Here is a 21,326-nt window from a genome sequence, read left to right as displayed (position 1 = left end):
ACATAGCATAAATTAGGAAAGAGTAAAATAGTACAGTAGGATGTGTGAGTAGCAAAAAATGTGTCCCTTTTTGAGACTCTCAGTAATACGTATTTTTAGAGGAAAAAAAAAGGTCATTCCTCATGTTGCTACATTAAACGTGTTCACAAAATTCCTCTTTCATATTTACTATTCTCACTAGAAGATGCATTTGGTTTTCGCCTTATGTTCAGTAATATCAATGTCACTTTGAAAAAGATACCAACATGGTAGTGTGTACCAATACAAACTTGATTAGAACATTTAGTGCTATGTTTTAGGTTAGCCAAACAACGTCAGTTCTCTCTCATGATTTACACTTCATGCGTCATTCATTGCCCCAAGTATATTGGGGCAGTACTTGACATCAGTTAAAGCAGTGATATATATGCTACATTGTCCATCATTATTCCATCGAAAAAGCCCTTAACAAAAACATGAGGGGCTGGAGAGATGGCTCAGTGGTTAGAAGCATTTACTGTTCTTTTTTTTTTTTTTTTTTTTTTTTTTGGTTTTTCGAGACAAGGTTTCTCTGTGTAGCTTTGCGCCTTTCCTGGAGCTCACTTGGTAGCCCAGGCTGGCCTCGAACTCACAGAGATCCGCCTGGCTCTGCCTCCCGAGTGCTGGGATTAAAGGCGTGCGCCACCAACGCCCGGCGACATTTACTGTTCTTGTAGAGGACCTTTGTGCAGCTCCCAGTCATTGGGGATCTAGAACCCTCTGTTGGCCTCTGTGCTTCCTAGTAGTCACTTGCATGTACCCACACTTACATATTCAGGCATACACATAATCATAAAAATAATAAAAGAAATTTTAAATTGTGGACTATAAGAGTGTAAAATTGAGAGGTTGGAGAGATAGTCCAGTGGTTAAGAGCACTTGTTGTCTAAATGAGAAAGTTCTAACCTAATACTAAACTATACAATAGGAACAATTATCAAGCATTGTCCAGGAGAGGGGAAAAGTAATAACCTAAACAAAATTAGAACTACAACCAGCAAGAACAACATCAAACAAGAGACACATACTAAAATCCAGAGATATCCAGAACATAAGTAAATGGCATGTTATGGAGATTATTCCAAAAGTTGTCCTATCCTGAAGAATCTGAATCTAGTACTTAATATGTTCTAGCTAAGATACGAGAAGATTGTAACTGTAACTCTCTAGTCTTCAACTCAATCAAAGACTCGAGAAGGGACATAATAATACCTGAGAAAATGGGAAATGTACACAAGTAATTTACAAAAATCTTGCGAGAATGGACAGAGACAGCTGGCAGCCTAAAGTTTCTTAGCACCATTGGGGCATCTAACTTGGCTACAGGCCTAGAATATCTGACAGATCATTTTCAGAAGCAGGAATTTTGAAAGATCATCCTGCCCTGTCTTGGCAAGTTTCAGCAGTCGATTTTCTTTGTGCCCTGCTCATCTGGAAGGGACAGCATTCTTACTGTCAGTTGTCAAAGCAAGGGCGGTTCTTTGCCCAGCAGGCCATTTTGTGCCAAGAAGAAGACAATTTCTAATGGAGTGTCTTAGAAGCCCAACATTCTCTCAGAATCAGATCAGTGTTGCCAGGAGCAATTGTGCCTCAAGTCAACAGAATTCTAAGTTATGAAAACATTTAAATGCCATGTTCTCTAGGTCTATAAAGTGTTTGAAGATTACCTGTCCATCTGACCTGTTTCTGTAAATCTGAACAACCTAACCAACATAACTATAGAAATGACAAGCATGGGTGACTATAAATCTGTAAACCTTATCTACCTAAATAACCTAAGGACCAAGGATTCACATTAACAAGGTAAATAGTCTGTAAACAAAAGTACAGTAAAGGACGATGACCTCAAATTGTGACAATACACAAAATATCTTAAACAGAAGTAGAAATGTATAGTGCAATATGCAATATGACAATGACTTTCTGCTCTTCAGAGGATCTGAGTTTAGTTCCCAGCTCCCACATTCAGTTCCAAGAACCCATATCCACTTCCTATTGCCCTCAAAACCTTGTAACTCTACTTCCAGGGTAATCTCACACCCCTTTCTGGCCGCTGCAGTTATCTGCATACGCGTGGAAGCTACTCACAAAGACACATAGGCAGACACATAAGTACAAATCAATTACAATGTAAAAAATTGAAAATCCAATATGAAATTGGAAGAGATCTCAGGCTTTGTGTCACCCCTTCTTTTTTCATATTTCCAAAACACTCCACATTGCACCACACAACACTCCCAAGCAAATACATCTTAACCAAAACACAAAGAGAGTTTTAATGGAAACAATCTTTCTCACAGGTATAATTCATTCTTGCTTAATCTTTACCATCCACAGAGTGGTTTCTCAGAAGTTTGTGTGGCTGGAAGCGCTGCTGGAGGACACAGAAGTTACAAGGAGAAGATTATTAAACACCTGCTGTATGAAACTACACTTCATTCCCACACCTGCTGAAACACCTGGTTCCCTGCTTGGGGACAGAGGCACAGAGAGCCCACTTTAATGAGTTACCTCTTTTGATTTGAGTCTGAAGAAAATTTACTATAGTGGGGGAAAATTTTCATAAGTCTTAAGAAAAATTATAGCCTGTTAGATGGAATATCATTTGGCTCATCTGAACAGAGGTTCATATCATCCACGAATGGCTGCATAGTGGTTATTTTAATAATATTTCCTTTTTTATTTATTTTTCTTTGTTTTGTGTTCTTTTTGTTTATTTATACCTTCTATAGCCCAAGCTGCGTTGGAACTCACTATATAGCTCATGTTGGCTTCTAACTCATGGAAATCCTTCTGTCTTATCCTCCAGTGTCTTGAGGTTATAGTCATAAGCCATTGTGCTTTAATATTCTTTCTGCTTTTATTAGATTTTTTCTCAATTTTCTATAATTAATATCAATGTATCTTCTAATGAGGAAAAGTTTTTTTTTAATATCATATTTTAAGGAAGTGGAGAGATGGCTCAGCTGCTGAGAATGTTTGCTGCTCTTGTGGAAGACCCGAGTTTAGTTCCCAGCACCCATGTAGGGTGGTTCACAGCCACCTGTAGCTCCAGCTCCAGGAGATCCAACCTCCTCTTCTGGCCTCTGCAGGTACCCACATGCTCATACCCACACACAATTACACGCACAAACATATAAATAAAAATAGAGCAAACCTCTAAGAAATAAATTACAATTTAAGCATCTCCTACCTTAAAGGATTATAAAATAGCAATCAATTTTGTAAGATATTTCATAGGAGAGTACTGTCTTGTCGTAATGATTTCCCGACAGGAGGCTTTCATTACAGAGAGATGAAAGCATGTGTGAGGCATTCTGTCTCCTGGCAACTACCCTTCCCCCCAAAATGAAGGTGGAGACAGATTTCTTCCCTAAGTGTCTCTCTGGAAGTCTTCGCTCTGTCCCAGTCGGGCGGCACTGCTGTTGCCTGGTTCCAAGGTAAGGCAATTTTCAGAGCTGTGGAGGAAGGCAGATGGTTTTCTGGAGGCAAGGACCTGATGGAAGGAACAGAAAGCTTCAGGAGGGCTGGGGTGCCCAGTAAGAGCAGACAATAAATCACTCAACTTGTAAAATCTGACTGGACTGGGCCTGAGAGCCATGGGTTACTCTCATCTATCCCACGGCTGCTTAATTTACTTTGGGGGCAGTTCTGTCTCTGTGGGCTCTGGAGCTGGGAAATAGACTTCTTGATAGGTAAATCCTTTTGAAAGATTAGGTGTCGGGCTGGCTGCTGTGCTCCCTGCAAAGCAATTCAGGTTTCTGGAAACATGGAAGGCTCGCCATTGCTATTTCCTCTAGTGAGGGAACGTGGGGTTTCCTGGTGTCGGTAGACAACCAACTTTCTCGTGCCTACCATCTGATATAGTTCCATGCAATTGTGACCATGATATCTTTTCAATGAAGGAGCAATAAAATATTATGGACTATGGACTTGCTCCACCCGCCCCCCCCCCAGCCTCATGCAGAGATGCCAAGGACAATCCCCTCCTGAGTTTCCTTGTTTCCAGTTTGTCCTCCACCTCACCCCTTCTTCCTTCTTCGACTGGCTGCTGGAAGGTCAATCTGACATGCATGTCCAATCTGCTTGGTTTAAGTCTCTCATTGCCACTGCTTCCGTTTTCAGGATCTTATGCTCTGGGCTTTTTCTGACCTACTGGAGGTAGATGCTTCCATTCCCATTTCTCAAAACTCTTTTGTGCCATAACCATATGCTTTGGAAGTGTTTCCAGCAGGTCTTGTTCTCTTTCTTTCCCACCTTTGGAGATCCATCTTCCCTGGGGCATGGATGCTCATCTCCCTCGTTGCCTCTGGTTCTCCTGTATATCATGACCCTGCTCTCAGAGCATGCTCCTCTTCCACACTCAAATTTACCCTTTCTCTAGAGTTATTGCTACTGGGTTACTTATCTATTTCTAAAGCATATAACAAATTTGAGTTTGGAAAGATGTATGTACCTCAAATTTTCACCTATTTTTAAACTTCTTTCATTGTTTTTTCTTACTACCTAGCCATGCCTAGCTTGGAACTCTCTGTGTTGACTAGCTTGGCTTTGAACTCACAGAGTTCTATCTAACTCTGCTGCCTAAGTGCTGAGATTACAGGCTTCTGTCACCACACCTCACCACCACTTATTTTTGCTTTATTATAGAGTTTGCCTCCAGACTGGCAAGCTGGCTCAGATGGGTAAAGGTTCTTGCTGTCAAACCTGACCTGAGTTTCATCTCCTACAGCCCACATGGTGGAAAGAAAAATGTTTGAAAGTTGTTTTCTGATTCCCCTACACCAGTAAATGTAAATAAGCTTTAACAAAAAGTCCTGCTGTATTGCTGACAGCATCTAATTCCCTTCACTCTGTATTCTCATTTGGCTCCCATGCCTCAGAAAGTGATGGCAGCCTGTTTTCCCTCCTTTAACACCCATAGAGTGTTCAAATGATGCAAATAGCATCCCAGGCATAAGAACCCTCATCCTAGCCACTGCTTATAACCAATACCAACACCCCCACCAGAAATCCCTTCTGTCTGCTCACCCCAAGAATTTCTCCATTTGCTTGGGAGTCTACCCAGCTGTGTACAGGGCACTTTGTTATATGAGCAGTGAGTGTGTCCACACCTTTGTGATGTGTGGAATTATTTATGTCTCATCATCTGATCCAATAAGAATTTCTATCTGCCTCTGAGGGGCAAATATAACAACTCTTGATGCACGTGTCTCTGGGCTCAAATAATATCTTATATACTGTGGGATGTCATTCTGTATGCTGTGAATATGTGTTGCTCTGATTGGTTGATAAATAAAACACTGATTGGACATTAGCCAGGCAGGAAGTATAGGCGGAGTAAGCAGAGAGGAGAATTCTGAAAAGAGGAAGGCTGAGTCAGGAGTTGCCAGCCAGACACAGAGAAAGCAAGATGACAAGAAAGAACTGAGAAAAGGTACCAAGCCACATGGCTAAACATAAATAAAAATTATGGGTTAATTTAAGTGTAAGAGTTAGGCAGTAATAAGCCTGAGCTAATGGCCAAGCAGTTGTAAATAATATTAAGCCTCTGTGTGCTTATTTTATAAACAGCTGAGGGAGCGCACAGTGGGGCAGGACACAGAAAAACTTCCAGCTATGCTTATATATAGAATAGTCACATAATTCCTGTAGTATAGCAAAAAGCAAGGAGTGCAGATTACGGGCACCTCAGTGTGTAGGTTGATAAGCATGGTTTAGCTTTTTATCGGAAGTTTGAGAGGAGGTGGGATAAGGATTTATAAGCATTTAAAAACCATGAAGGAAATTTTGGAGGCTGTTCCTTTTGCAACAAAGTGGCTGTAACTAGTGGGATGTTTTCTGTGAAACTGACTTTAATAAGTACACAATGTTGTCCAAGAGTTTGCTTCCTGGTTCCTGCCAGCTTCTTTGAAATAAACAAAGTGGGCATGGTTGACTTCTACCTAATAAACTCATACCTACAAACATTCAGAGTGAAGCCTCATCCAGCTACTAAGGTCCTACTTGGAGGGCATGAGGATCCAAGACCCCTGTATTAGTCAGCTTTTAATATACATTAAGAGGAGATTTATTAGATTGGCTTATGCAATGAGGTCTGGGTAGCCCAACAATGGTTATCTCACACCAGAGACAGGGAATCCAGTAGTTGCTTAGTTCACGATGCTGGATGTCTCAGCCATCCCAACTGGGCACTTGCATCCCTGAGGAATTCCTGGAGCTGCCAGTCTTCAGGCTACACAGGAATCCTGAAGAAGGAGGTTCTAACTGCAGTGAAGGAATACCTCAGCAGAAGGCTAGGTGAACTTGCCAATAAGAGTGAAGATAGGCAGGCAGGTAGACAGCAATTTCCCCTTGTCCTTTTATTTGGGCTTCCTCTGATAAGTGCCACCTGGGTTCAGGGCGGGTCTTCTAGCTTCAGATAATCGGATTAAGGAGGTCTCTCCTAGGAGTGTTCTGTGACTTGGGTTTTAGTTGATTCCAGATGCAGTCGAGTTGACAACCAAGATTAGCCATCACAACCTCTTAGTTTCAGCATTATCATCGACATCTAGGACATCCTCTTGGGAGAGTGTCAAGGTCAAGGTGGCTCAGCCTTCAAAGGGCTAGGCACAGGGATGGATCCTGCATTCCAGGCCGCATGTGAACTGTGTTAGTGACTGAAAGAACAAGTTACTCTTATTAAGTAACTAATCCCAATTCAAGCACTTTGAAAATAGCTATAATGAAAATTCCCATCAGGAGAAGGGCATCAGACGTCTGTTCCCAGAACAAAGGCTAATGAAAGCCTTTACTTTACTCAATTACAAGTACCCAAACCACAGGCTACTGAAGAGATGCTAAAGAATGCCATTTCTTTCTTTCTTCTTTTCTTTTTGAAAAATGTCACTGATGTAACAACACAAAGGAAATGTCAAAAATAGAAAATGTGTCCTGTAATCCAATTCTTTTCAATATGCATCATTACTGTTCAGGACTCGTTCCAGTGATTATATATTTTTAAGAAAGTATAAATCTTTTATGTTCTACTTCGTTTTAATGGGTCATATATTTTTTTTCCTCTTAGAAGCACTGTTTTCAATGTGATGTTTTAAAAATAACTGTATGACAACATGTGTAATTAATGAATCAACTTTTCCAGAATGATATCACTTTAAAAGTTTTCCATTGTAATGCCACATACTTTGTGTTTTGTTTTTGTATTTGTTTTTTGTTTTTGTTTTCCAAATTTTGGATCTGTCTTTATGTTGACACATTTACTGAAACAGATTGAACTTATCTTACTTGAATCTCTAGATCAGCCTGTTTACAAAAGGAAGACTGCTAAACAATGTTATAACCAGTAGCTTAATAGGAGTCAGAGTTCTTTTGGACTGCATTGTTAGCGAAATCCATGAGAGTCTATTTAAGGGGTATCAGGGATTTCTTAAGATAAGAAATGGGGAAATACAACCATGAATACAGAATATGGTAAATCCAGTTGCAGAGTCCTTGGAAAACTGGGTACCGATCACACACTGCTTCATTCCGCCTGACCTGGTCTTCACCACCCAAGAGAGAGCCCAGCTTCCCTTTCTCTTCCCTTTTAAGAGGTCAAGTAGGCAGACAAGAAGTACCACCTCTATTGTGCCAGGTAGCCCAAGGTCATTGGCAGAGCGAATAACACTATACTGCATGGTACTGATGGGCTTAGCCATAAATGTGATGTATGTAACTTTATCTAGAATTATTTTTTAAGATTTATTTATTTAGTGTGTATGTACATGTGAGTGTGCACACATGTGCATGAGTGTTTGTGGAGGTCAGAGGACACTCTGTAGGAGCCATTCTCTCCTTCCACCATGTGGATCACCCAGGCTGTCAGGATTGATGGCAAGTGCCTTTTACCCACTAGGCCCTCTTACTGGGCCATATCTGACTTTAAACAAGCACAGCAGAGCTGGTATGTACTCATAATTGGTTAGCACTAAACTGTGATGACCTCAATAATTTGCAGTCTATACCAAGTAGCTTGTTTACAAAGACATACTTCGAAAGAGATGGCATTAGCTTCTATAGTTCATTAATATTGTACCTAAAGGGGAAAAAAAAAGCAATGGGTTTACTTGACTCAAATATTATTCTATAAGCAAAATGCTAATAATGGAAGCAAGAATAAATATTTTAAATTAAGTCAGGTTTGTGAAATGGCATTTTCATGGAAGTGAAGAGGTGACTGAAGGTGGTGAGCTGCTGGACCAGCACTGGTGTGGCCTGCCTACTGTTTGCTGTGTGATTGAGAAGAATCCCTGATGTTGTTATGACCAGGGGAGGGAGGCTGGTAGTGTAAACTGTAAAAGACTTTGAAATGAGAAAAGTTGATAGACAGCTGTCTGTACCCCTTTCCAAGTTACCTGCTCTCCCCCATGCCCCTGCACTTGACCTGGTTTGTACCTCTGTAACCAGTAAAAAGGTTTTGGTGATATAATTGATCACTGCCCATAAAACCATAGATGCATCTTGTCTCATGCTGTATGACTGACGGTTGCTTGGTGGACACATGCTAATTTTACACTTATTTGGAAGTTGATCTCAGCATTTCTGATTACTTATGTGTGTATATGTATGTTATCAGACCATTTACACAAATTTTTACCTGTTATTGGTTTCATAGTAAAAAAATGGATTTGATGAAACCACAGTTGGTGGTTTTGTTTGTGTTTGACAGTCACAACTTTAATTTTTGGAAAAAGAGGCATCTTTTAACAACAGGAGCCAGAGCAGCCAAGTGGTTTTCTGACATAGCCGTTACTAAAGGCCATACTGGGAGTTTCCTAGGATTTCTTTTTCTTTTTCTTTCTTCCTTCCTTCCTTCCTTTCTTTTGCTTTTTGTAGTGGTATTTTTGTTTGTTTGTTTTTTTGAGACAGGGTTTCTCTGCATAGTTTCGGAGCCTTTCCTGGAGCTCGCTCTATAGCCCAGGCTGGCCTCGAACTCAGAGATCCGCCTGGCTCTGCTTCCTGAGTGCTGAGATTAAAGGCATGTGTCACCCTGCCTGGTGCTTTTTGTAATTTTTAAATTCAGTGTTTTTATTGTTCTCTCATATATTACACCCTGACTGCAGTTCCCCTCCCCTCCTCTCCCTTCCCCTCCCCTCCCTGCAGTCTCTTATCTCTACTCCACCCCCCCCATCCACACTCCCTCCATCTCTGCTCAGAGAAGAGCAGGCTTCCTAGGAACATCAATTAAACATTACATAATACACTACAATAAGACCAGGTACATACCATCATGTCAAGGCTGGACAAGGCAATCCAGATGGAAAAGACTCCCACACGTAGGCAAAAGAGTTGTTGACAGCCACCACTCCCACTGTTAGGTATCCCACAAGAACCCCAAGCTACCTAGGTTGGACCCCTATAGTTCCCTGATCTCTGTGAGCCCCCATGAGTACCAGTCAATTGATTCTGTGGGACCTTTTCTTGTGGGGTACCTGACCCCTCTGGTTCCTTTGAACGCTCCTCCCTAGCATTGCGGAACTCTGCAAGCTCCACCTACTGTTTAGCTGTCGGACTCCGCATCTGCTCCCATCAATTGCTGGATGACGTTTCTCTGGTCTCTTTGCTGAGGATTCTGCTAGACTCGGGTCCCGGAGCACTCTGCAGGCAGGACAAACTGCAGGCCAAAGGTTTTGTGGCTGGGCTGTTGTCCCAGTCCCTCTACTTGAGGCCTTGCCTAGTTACAGAAGATGGCCAGTTCAGACTCCCTGTCCCCATGACTAGGAGTCTTTGCTGTGGTTACTCTGTAGATTCCATTGCACGAGGTTTCTACCTTGCCCTGGAAATGTCCCCCAATTCCAGTAGTTTCTCCCAGAATTTTCTCCCTCCCTCCCCCACTTTATCCCTCCTGTTCCTATCCACCTGCCCCCAGTCCACACATGAAATCTACTCTATTTCCTCTTCTCAGGGAGATCCCTGGTCTTCCTCTTTACACCTTTTTTTCTGAGTCTGTGGACTGTAGCATGACTATCTTCTACTTTACTCCCAAAATCCACTTGTAAGTGAGTACATATCTTGTTTGTCTTTCTGGGTCTCAGTGACCTCACTCAGAATAATTGTTTTAAGTTCCATCCTTTTGCCTGCAAATTTCATGATGTCAATGTTTTTAACAACAGAGTATGACTCCATTGTATAAATGTATCACACATTTTCTTTCAGTTGAGGGCCATCTAAGTTGTTTCCAATTTCTGGATATTGTGAATAAAGCTGCCATGAACATAGTTGAGCAAGTGTCCTTGTGATAGGATGGAGCATCTTTTGGGTATATACCCAAGAGTAATATAGCTGGGTCTTGAGGTAGATCGATTCCCAATTTTCTGAGAAACCACCATGTTGATTTCCTTGGTGACCGTACAGGTTCACACTCTCACCAGCAATGGAGGTATGTTCCCCTTGCTCCATATCCTCTCAAGCAGGAGCTGTCACTTTGGTTTTGGTCTTAGCCATTCTGACGGGTGTAAGATGGAATTTCAATGTTGATTTGCATTTCTCTAATGACTAAGGATGTTGGACATTCCTTTTAAATGTCTCTCAGTCATTTGAGTTTCCTCTATTGAGAATTCTTTGTCTAGAGCTGTACCCCATTTTTAAATTGGATTATTTGGTTTGTTGATGTCTGGTTTCTTGAGTTCTTCTTATATTTTATTAGCTCTCTGTCAGATGTGGAGTTGGTGAAAATCATTTATCATTCTGTAGGCTGCTATTTTGTCCTTTTCACAGTGTCTTTTGTCTTATAGAAGCTTTTCAACTTCATGAGGTTCCATTTATTAACTGCTGATCTAAGTGCCTGTGCTATTGGTGTTCTGTTCAGAAAGCAGTCTCCTGTGTCAATGTGTTCAAGGTTATCCCCCTACTTTCTCTTCTATCAGGTTCAGTGTATCTGGTTTTATGTTGAGGTCTTTGATTCACTTGGACTTGAGTTTTGTGCAGAGTGATAGATATGGATCTATTTGCATTCTTCTGCATACCAACATCAATTTATACCAGCACTATTTGTTGAAGATACTTTCTTTTTTCTATTGTATATTTTCTGGCTTCTTTATCAAAAACCAAGTGTCCATAGGTGTGTGATTTTATATTTGACTCTTCGATTCCATTCCATTGATTAATGTGTCCATTTTTATGCCAACACAATTCAGTTGCTATTTCTACAGCTCTGTAGTACAGAAATAAGGATGGTTATACTTCCAGAAGATCTTCTGTTGTATAGGATTGTTTTAGCTATCCTGGGTTTCTTGTTTCCTATATAAAGTTGAGTATTGTTCTTTGAAGGTCTTTAAAGAATTGTGTTGGAATTTTGATGGGGATTGCATTGAATCTGTAAATTGCTTTTGGACATTTTCACTGTGTTAGTTCTACCGATCCATGAGCATGGAAGATCTTTCCATCTTCTGATATCTTCTTCAATTTCCTTATTGAAGACTTTCTAAAGACTTGAAGTTTTTACAAGACAGGTCTTTCACTTGCTTGATTAGAGTTACTTCAAGGTATTTTGTAATTTTTGTGGCTATTGTGAAGGGTTTTGTTTCCAATTTCTTTCTCAGCCTGTTCATCTTTTGAATATAGCTACTAATTTTTTTTTAAATCTTGAATCCAGCCACTGAAGGTGTTTAATCAGTGGTAGGAGTTCCCTGGCAGAATTTTTGGGGTCACTTACGTATACCATCATATCATGTGCAAGAAGAATACTTTGACTTCTTCCATCCCAATTTGTATCCCCTTCATCTCCTTTACTTGTCTTATTGTTCTAGCTAGAACTATAGAATTCTAGCTAGTACTATACTGAATAGATGTGGAGAGAGTGGACAGCTTTGTCTTGTTCCTGATTTTAGTGGCACTGCTTTGAGTTTTTCTCCACTTAATTTGATTCTGGCTATTGGCTTGCTGTATATTGCTCTTATTTTGTTTAGGTATGCTGATTGTATCCCTGATCTCTCCAAGACTTTTTTTTTTTCGTTTTTTTGAGACTGGGTTTCTACGTGTAGCTCTGGATGTCCTGGAATTCACTCTATAGACCAGGCTGGCCTTGAACTCACAGAGATTCACTTGCCTCTGCCTCTTGAGTGCTAGGATTAAAGGTGTGCACCACCACTGCCTGACTTCTCCAAGACTTTTTATCATAAAGTGATGTTGGATTTTGTCAAAGGCTTTTCAGAATCTAATGAGATGATCATAAGTTTTTTTTTTCTCTCTCAGTTTGTTTATATGGTGGATATTTTACATTGACAGATTTTGGTATGTTGAACTATCCCTGCATTTCTGGGATGAAGCCTACTTGGCCATGATGGATGATCTTTTTAATGTGTTCTTGGATTTGGTTTGTGAGTATTTTAGCATCAATGTTCATGAGGAAAATCGGTTTGTAATTCTTTTCCTTTGTTGAATCTTTGTGCAGTTTGAGTATCAGGATGACTGTGACCTCAAAAATGAATTTGGCAATATTCCTTCTGTTTCTATTTTGTGAAATAATTTAAGGAGTATTGGTGTTAAGCCTTTGAAAGTCTGGTAGAATTCTTCAATTCTTCATTAAAACAGTCCGACTTGGGCTTTTTTGCAGGGTGGGGTAGACTTTTAACATCTGCTTCTATTTCCTTCAGCATTATAGGTCTATATTGTTTGTCTCATCTTGACTTAACTTTGGTAACTGGTATATATAGAGAAAACTGTCCATTTCTTTTAGAATTTCCAATTTTGTAGAATATAGGTTTTTGAAGTATGACCTCTAGATTCTGGTGGATTCTCTGGGTTTCCTTGGTATCTGTTGTTATATTCCACTTTTTGTTTCTGATTTTATTAATTTGGACATAAATATGTCTTTTAGTTAGTTTATAAGGGTTTATCTATCTTTAGTTAGTTTATAAGGGCTGATTTTTTGCAAAGAACCAATTCTTTATTTCATTGATTCTTTGCATTATTCTCTTTGTTTCTATTTTATTGATTTCAGTTCTCAGTTTGAATAATATCTGCCCTCTACTCCTTTTGGTTTGTTGTTGTTGTTGTTGTTGTTCTAGACCTTTCAAGTATGCTGTTAAGTTGCTAGCATGAGATCTCTGCAATGTCTTTATGCAGGCACTTAGTGCTATGAACTTTCCTCTAAGTACTGCTTTCATTGTGCCCCATAAGTTTGGGTATATTGTGCATTCATTTTCATTGAATTCTAGAGAGTCTTTATTTCTTTATTTCTGCCTTGACATTGTAGTCATTCAGTAGAGTTTTTCAGTGTCCATGCATTTGTAGGCTTTCTGTTGTTGAAATCCAGCTTTAATACGTGGTGGTTTTGATAGGATACAGGGGGATATTTCAATTTGCTTATGTTGTTTTTGAGACTTGCTTTGTGACTGAGTATGTGATCCATTTTCTATTTTGGAGAATGTTCTGTGAAGCGCTGAGAAGAAGGCATGTTATTCTATGTTTGAATGAAATGTTCTGCAGTTATTGTTAGGTCCATTTGATTCATAAAATTCATTAGCTCCATTATTTTTCTGTTTAGTTTTTGTCTGAGTGACCTATCCATTGCTGAGAATGGGGTTTTGAAATCTCCCACTATTAATCTGTGAGGTTCGATGTGTGATTTAAGCTTTAGTAATGTTTCTTTTACAAATGTGGGTACCTTTTCATTTGGGGCATAGATGTTAAGAATTGAAATGTCATCTTGGTAGATTTTTCTTTTGATGAGTATGGAATGTCCTCCATCTTTTTTTTATTATTAATTTTGAAGTCTATTTTGTTAGGTATTAGGATATCTACATCAGCTTGCTTCTTTGGTTCTTTTGATTGGAAAATCTTTTTACAACCTTTTACTCTGAGGTAATATCTATCTTTGATGTTAAGGTGTGTTTCTTGTATGCAGCAGAAAGATGGATCCTGTTTTTGTATCCATTCTGTTAGCCTGTGCCTTTTTATTGGGGAATTAAGTCCATTGATATTGAGAAATATTAATAACCAATGATTATTAATTCTTTTTTTTGTTGTGTTGTTGTTGTTGGTGGTGGTGATGGTGGTGGTGGGGTGTGTGTGTTTGTGTTTCCTTTCTTTGGATTTGATGGTGTGAGATTATTTATTGCCTGCGTTTTTGTGGGTATAGATTTCCTTGTGCTGGAGTTTTTTTTCTAGTACTTTTTGTAGGGTTAGATTTGTGGATATATATTGTTTAAATTTGATTTTTTTTTTGTCAAATATGTTGTTTTCTTCATCTGTGGTGATTGAAAGTTTTGCTGGGTCTAGTAGTCTGGGTTGGCATCCATGGTCTTTTTGAGTCTGCAAGACATCTGTCCAGGCCCTTCTGGCTTTTAGAGTCTCCATTGAGAAGTGAGGTATAATTCTGATAGGTCTGCCTTTATATGTTACTTGGCATTTCCCCCCTTGCAGCTTTTAATATTTTTAATATCTTTCTTTGTTCTGTATGTTTAGTGTTTTGATTATTGTGTAATGAGGGGACTTTCTTTTCTGATCCAGTCGATTTTGTGTTCTGTAAGCTTCTTGTACCTTTTATAGGCATGTCTTTCTTTAGGTTGGGAAAGTTTTCTTCTGTGCCTTTGAGCTGGGATTCTCTTTCTTCTATTCCTATTATTTTTACATTTGCTCTTTTCATAATGGGCCAGATTTCCTGGATGTTTTGTGTTAGGAGTTTTTTAGATTTAACACTTTTTTTTGATTGATGAATCTATTTCTTCTATCTTATCTTCTACCCCTGAGATTATTTCTTCCATCTCTTGTATTCTGTTGGTGATAGTTCCTGTTCACTTACCAAGATTTTTCCATTCTCAGAATTCCCTCAATTTGTGTTTTCCTTATTGCTTCTATTTCAATTTTTGGGTCTTTAACAGTTTTCTTTTTACATGTTTGTTTGTTTCTTTGCTTTCTTGACATTCTTTAAGGGATTTATCGATTTTCTCCAATTTTTTGTTTGTCCTTTCCTCCATTTCTCTAAGGAATTTCTTTCATTTCCTCATTATAGACCTCTATCATCTTCATAAAGTTATTTTCTTGGCTTCCACTGTGTCAGAATATTCAGGTCTTGCTGTAGTAGGATAGCTGGGCTCTGGTGGTGCCATATTGTCACTGCTATTGTTGATTGTACTCTTACACTGGCACTTAGGCATCTGGGTTGGATGATTATAGGTCTAGTCCCAATTTCTGAGTTTGTCTTTGATGGGTATTTTGTTCCTTGGTTTCTGTTTCCCCTTTGGTCTTCTGGTTCTTGTGGCCTGGTTTTCTAGAGACTGGCATGACCTCTGATCTAGTAGAGTCTTGGTACAAGTTGGGGGCTGGCCTTCTGGAGGCTAGCTTGGCCTTTGGTGCAGCAGGACATCTCTGTCCTTCTGACTGGTGTGACCTATGTTTTTCTGACTGGAGTGGCCTGAACCTGCACCTGAGCAGTAGAAGTCACTGGGAGTTGGAGATAGGGGCCATCTGTGGAGCAGGTGATGAGGTGGAAGGGGGTGGACAGTGGAATGGATCTTTAGGAACAGAATCTAGGGAGTGGGGCAGTTCAGCTGGTAGGCAGGTCATTTACCTGATCTTTTCATTGGTGTGGCCTGAGCAGCAGAAGTCTTTCTTGGGGTTTCTATCAAGACTGACTCTTAACGGTATTATTTGGCAATTATCCAGCCCAATTTAAGTCCAAAAGATTTATTGAGACTTTGTTCCATGCAGACAGGTGAGAAATCAATAAGATCCATGTGGACCCTAGATCATATACCTGGGTGCAATTATGACTCTAACCTTGATGACACAATATGTGTAATGATGGAGCTCCAGCACAAATGTCTTAGAGTCCAGAGCTGCCTCAAGAAATTCCAGACCAGGATGTGCTCTGTGCTACAAAGAAAACAGCACTGAGTCTTATAGGATTAGTCATTTTTACTGAAGAAATGACAACAGCCCCTGCTGTCCCTTGACATCCCTCCTTCACATGGCCTCTTAATTTCTTCCTGCCTTCTATGGGGACTCAAAGGTAAACACACAGCTCTAAAAACTCACAGGTAGCACTCACAAATGAGAGAGAACATAAAGCTTTTGCCTTTCTGGGTTTGGGTTAGTTACATCTCCCAGGATGACTATTTCTGGCTCTGTTCATTTACCTATGCATTTTTAAGTTCATTTTTCTTTACAGTTGAATAATAGCCCATTGTGCATATGCGCCCCATTTTCATTATCCATTATTCTGTTGATGGACATTGAGGATGTTTCCAATTCCTGGCTCTTGTGAATAGAGTAGCAGTGACATGGATAAACAGGTATTTCTGTAGTAAGATATGGAGTCCTTTGGGAATATACCCAGGCATGGTACAGTTGCATCATGTGGTAGATCTATTTCTAGCTATTTGAGACCCTCCCCCCACCCAATGGCATTCACAGTGGCTGCACCAGATTGCATTTCTATCAACAGAGAGTAGATGTTCTCTTTTCCCGGCCTCCCAGTACTTGTCATTTTTAAAAATCTTAGATGAACATTTTCAAAGGACCATGGAATGGCATTTTGGCTGAAAGGCAGAATCTCATGAAGAGGCTGTGGGTGGGCTGAGACATTCTTTCAGAGACATGGAATTAGGGTCAGCACCCATTTGTGTTGCTCTTTGCTGCCAGCCCCCAATTCAAATGCCATTAAGGTTATTTGTGACTTCTTATCCAATGCTAATTTTACATGAATAATTTTTCTGTTCTTCCCTGTAAAGGGATATTTTCAAATCATAGAGATTCAAGTTTGTTGAAGTCTGGACTCACCCTGGGTATGTACCAGCAGATTCATTAGAAGAAGGTGATGTAGCAGGCAAGTTTGGGATGGCTCTTGCATAAACCATTGCACAGGGACTCTTAACAAGTTCAGTGATGACCTAATTACTGTACTCTGTAGGTAACTTGCTCATTTTTAAAAATTCTAAAGATATTTATTGCATGCAAAAACTAAAAAAAATATAAGTGATGAAAAATTGGTTTCCTTCTCACTTTACTCTTGATTCTTCAGGTTTTCCAACTGTAATCAACATTTGATTAATAGGTCCTCAACATTCTCTCTCCTACTCATCTGTATATGTGTCTACGTGCTTATGTGTGCATACAGATATGCATCTACTATACATGCAGGTATGTGCTCGTGTTTCCATTTGCAGTTTATATATTATAGACATTATTTTTTATTGCAGTGTGGAGATAATGCAATACATAATGTTCTGAAGCTTGCTTTCATTTAAGTGTATCAGAGTTCCCCATATTGGCAGAGTAGAAACATCCCTTTATATTTAGCATCATTAATATTGCCTAAGATGGAGATATCTCAGATTTGTCAAGTATTGGTTTATTGAGAAGCACTGGGGTATATTCTAATTATTTGTTAGTGTCATGAGCATCCTTAAATACACAACATTGTACAACACCCTGCACTTCTATAGGATAAACTCCAAGAAACCGAATTCTTCAACACTGGAGAATAAAGCGATACGTGTGACCATGAGATAGATAGAAGAATAAAGGCAAACAAAATGGTGAAAAATAAGATCTAAATGGAAACTTGTCAAAACAGAGAGAAACTTTACAGCAAAGTACAGGTTTTGGGTTCCAATAGGACTGGAAGGTAAGAAGAATGGTTTGGATATACCATGAGATTCAGATGTGAGCCTGTTTCATGGATGTTGTCAAAGGCATCTGTGTGATGTTTAGTGCCAGGGCCTGGAGACCATTGTGAACATAGATCAAAGGTTTGTCACAGTAAAGGGGCCCTTGAGGACAGCAGTACTTGGCAGATTGTGACTTTACTGGAAAAGATACTTCCACAGGTGCCTTCTCCGAGACTAAATCGAATGGGCTCAGGATGACACAGTCAGAATGAAAGAATGTAAACCATTAGTCACTGCAAGTCACTTAGAAATAATCACAAAGGAATGCAAGCATGTAAAAGCCACAGCAACCTGTGCTGCTGACAGAAGGTCATGTTTTTTTAACCTCTGCTGCTCATTAGAATGACTGGATGGCTTTAAAAAGTTCTGGATCCCAGCTGGATCCTAGCACTCAGAGGGTGCACCAGGCCTCAGGTTGGCCAGTCTGGGCTACCTAGTGAAACCTCGTCTCAAAAAGATATATGCATTATATTATTCTCTGGCTATTGAGTAGACCAATTATATCATAAGCCTTGAGAGTAGAGTATCAGGACAGTAGTCCTCCTGATCTATTGCTTCAATTTCTACAGATTCAATTATGTATGGTCAACTGTGGCTCGGAAATATTAAATGGAAATGCCCAGAAGTAAACAACTCATGGACTTTAAATTGCTCAGCACTCTTGATAATATGATGAAGTCTCATACTATTCTGTCTTGAGTGGACTAGGACACAAATAATTTCTCAGTCCAGTATAACCATACCGTATACATGACCCAACCACTAATCACTTCCTGGCCATATTGTTATCAGATCAACTATCAGGGTATCTTGCTGCTTGTGTGTTCAAGTTACTCCAGGTTTCTTTCACAGTGACCCCAGAGAACAAGGATCGAGTACAGTAAGATATACATAGATAGAGAGATGATAGATAGATAGATAGATAGATAGATAGATAGATAGATAGATAGATACATATATACATACATACATACATACACACAGACACAGAGGGAGAGAGAGAAGAGGGAGATCATACTCATATAACATAGACTATTGTTATAATTGCATTTGATTAGTGTATGTATCACTTGCTGTTGCTAACATATGTTAACCTTTGCTATAATTTTTCATGCATATGTGAGAATAAAATAGAGGAGGTTCAGTACTATCCAGCATTTCATATATCTATTGGACATCTTAGAATGTGTACCCCTTGGAAGAGGGGCTATTTTTTTAAATCCTCTACTCTGCCCTAGTAATTCCAAGATTTCTTAAAGCCCAATGGAATTAGAAATTACTAATGATGGACATTAATCAGCCATGTAGAACTACAGATGACAGATTTTTCTGGGACACTCTCTGCCTTCAAATAACATAACATTCAGTGAAAGTGTCTGAAGCCCCCCCCCCCCACTTTCTGTTCTCAGAGGTAAGTAAGTCAGCTTGTAGGTGTGGAATCCGTTGTGAACCCAAATGAAGAAAATTCCACAAAAATTGCTAATAACCAGCTCTGATTGATAGGTATTCATACAATGTGCTTTTCCTTGGCTTTGTTGATTTATTTTTAGGATTTGATGTTTCCTGCTGTGTCCCAGAGATGAAAGCATTAGTGTTTCACATAAGGCATCCTTGTCTTTTTGAGTGTAATTTATCATCTGAGGTGGGGACCTGCCTCAGGTTCACCTGTAATTATTTCTTATAATTAGAGTTGCCCCTACATGTAATGTTCTCCCCACGAGATCCCAGAGAATGCATTCAAGGGCAGGGATCATTTTGTTCTTCCCTGGTGAATTGATCTATCACCCAAGTATGTCAATCTGTATTGAACAACGCCATGTGGGGTCAGTCCTGAGGCCTGAATATGCTGTCCTGTCACTGCCGTGAAAAATTCCTACAGGGATTTCTTTTAGCTTAACAAAAATAGATCTAGTAGCCATTAAGGAATGAGAAAAGGCATACTGTCTTCCTGCTGTATTTTTCTTTTCAAAGCAAATTTTATGAACTGTTACAACAAACAGTTCTTTAACTTCAATTTATAGTTAGCTTATCTGTTAGTATGTTGGGTCCCCATTATACACCAACGGAATCTATATTTTCTAAAGTGTTCTGCATTTTAGATTTTACTTTCTAATTTTTATTTTTATTTTCTAAATTAAAAAATAATGAAGGTTCTACTTTAAAAAAAAAAATCCCATGGTGGTCCTAATCCTATTCTGTCTTTCTCAGATGTGTCGATATGTTGATGTGGCTTGACATGTTTTAACTTCTGCCTTTAAACAGGAAAATAGCAGCTTCCCTGAAGACAGGACTTTATTTGTTTTGAAATACAGACTTCCAAGCCACCTTTGTACAAGCTGGTTTTCTCAATATTTGGAAACAGCTGCAGGAAGCGTTCCCTAAGTCCACGCTGATGACATGGCATGTTTTGTTTCTTTCCTCTGTCGTTCTGAAGGAAGAAAAGCAAAGTTTCTTTCACTTGATTATTCTTTTTTAATTAAAAAAATTGAGATCATATCATTTCTCCCTTTCCTTTTCCTTCTGCCAATTCCTCCCTCGTACCCCTCCCTTGCTCTTTCTCAAATTCATGGCCTCTTTTTCTTTGTTGTCGTGTGTGTGTGTGTGTGTGTGTGTGTGTGTGTGTGTGTGTGTGTGTGTGTGTGTATTCCTAAATACACAAATACAGACTGCTCAGTCTGTATAATGTTACTTGTATGTTTTTAGGGTGGATCATTTGGTATTGGATAACCACTTGGTGTGTTCTTCCCCGAGAGACTGTGTCTCCTGCTCTCAGCATGCTTTAGTTGCTGGTCGTGTAGTGCTGAGGCCTTCTAGCATCCCACACCATCTCCATTGGCACGCCTATTGGTGTAGCTTATGTTTAGGCAGCCATGTTAGTGATACTCCATGGGTGTAGCTTTTGACATTTCCAGGAAACACAATCTCACAGCAAACTCCTCGTTCTTCTGGCTCTTCCACCCTTGCTGCCCCATTTTTCATAATGTTCCCTGAGCCTCGGGTGGAGGAGTTGTGTTGTTGATGTATCTGTTGGGACTGGGCTCCCGTGACTCTGGGTTTTGCCTGATTGTTTTAAAGGGAGTGAAGACTGAGAACACACAGAGGTAAGGAGAAGACAGGGAGAAAGAGCAGGGAAAAGTGAGAAGATGGGGGGGCATTTCCAGCACACTTCATGGTGACATTGCTCGTTGGATGGCACTCAGAACATTGTCTTCTCACCTCATAGTGTCTGCTAATTGTTAGAGATCGGGTTGGCTGTGGAGAATGTCAAGGGGTAGGAAAGCGACCGGAGCAAGCTGTGGTAAGACCGATATGCAGACATGGCATAGGTTGTGCTAACACTCTTCCTCTTGTCCTGCAGTGCCCAGGTTTTAGACATCTTTCCATAACAAAATCCCTTTCCATTTCCTGGGACCCTGGAGAGGAGTGTCCTAACCAGACACTCTCAGACAGTGCAGAGAAATCAGTTTCTTTGGACTGTACCCTGGAGGGTTGCTTCCCCAAATCACCACTGTGTATATTGTCTGTTTCTTTCTACCTATTAAAAGTGATTTTGGACACTCGTTAATTTTTACTGCATTGTTTAGATTTTTCAGTGTTGATAAGCTTTTAATGCATTTAGTTACAATGTCTTAGGCAGAGCAGAAGTTTGCAGAAGAA

The 21,326-nt window shown here is 39.8% G+C and overlaps 1 long non-coding RNA gene across 4 annotated transcripts; it reads left to right on the top strand.

Moving 5' to 3' along the window:
• The first annotated feature begins 1,639 nt into the window (after window positions 1–1,639).
• LOC121829430 (uncharacterized) lies at window positions 1,640–20,165 on the top strand. Of its 4 annotated transcripts, none has more exons than XR_013051312.1 (6): window positions 1,640–1,821; window positions 2,356–3,110; window positions 16,731–16,909; window positions 17,021–17,139; window positions 17,445–17,626; window positions 19,932–20,165. It is a non-coding gene; the product is annotated as an uncharacterized LOC121829430 (long non-coding RNA). The 4 variants fall into 4 exon arrangements; XR_013051311.1 differs by having other exon boundaries at window positions 2,356–3,458; window positions 16,731–16,905; XR_013051310.1 differs by having other exon boundaries at window positions 2,356–3,458.
• The last annotated feature ends 1,161 nt before the right edge of the window (window positions 20,166–21,326 follow it).

The sequence above is a fragment of the Peromyscus maniculatus genome, chromosome 5 (genome assembly GCF_049852395.1).
Source record: "Peromyscus maniculatus bairdii isolate BWxNUB_F1_BW_parent chromosome 5, HU_Pman_BW_mat_3.1, whole genome shotgun sequence".
Lineage (NCBI taxonomy): Eukaryota > Metazoa > Chordata > Mammalia > Rodentia > Cricetidae > Peromyscus > Peromyscus maniculatus.
Note: the sequence above shows the minus strand (reverse complement) of the source record. Positions and strands in the feature narration are given on the sequence as shown.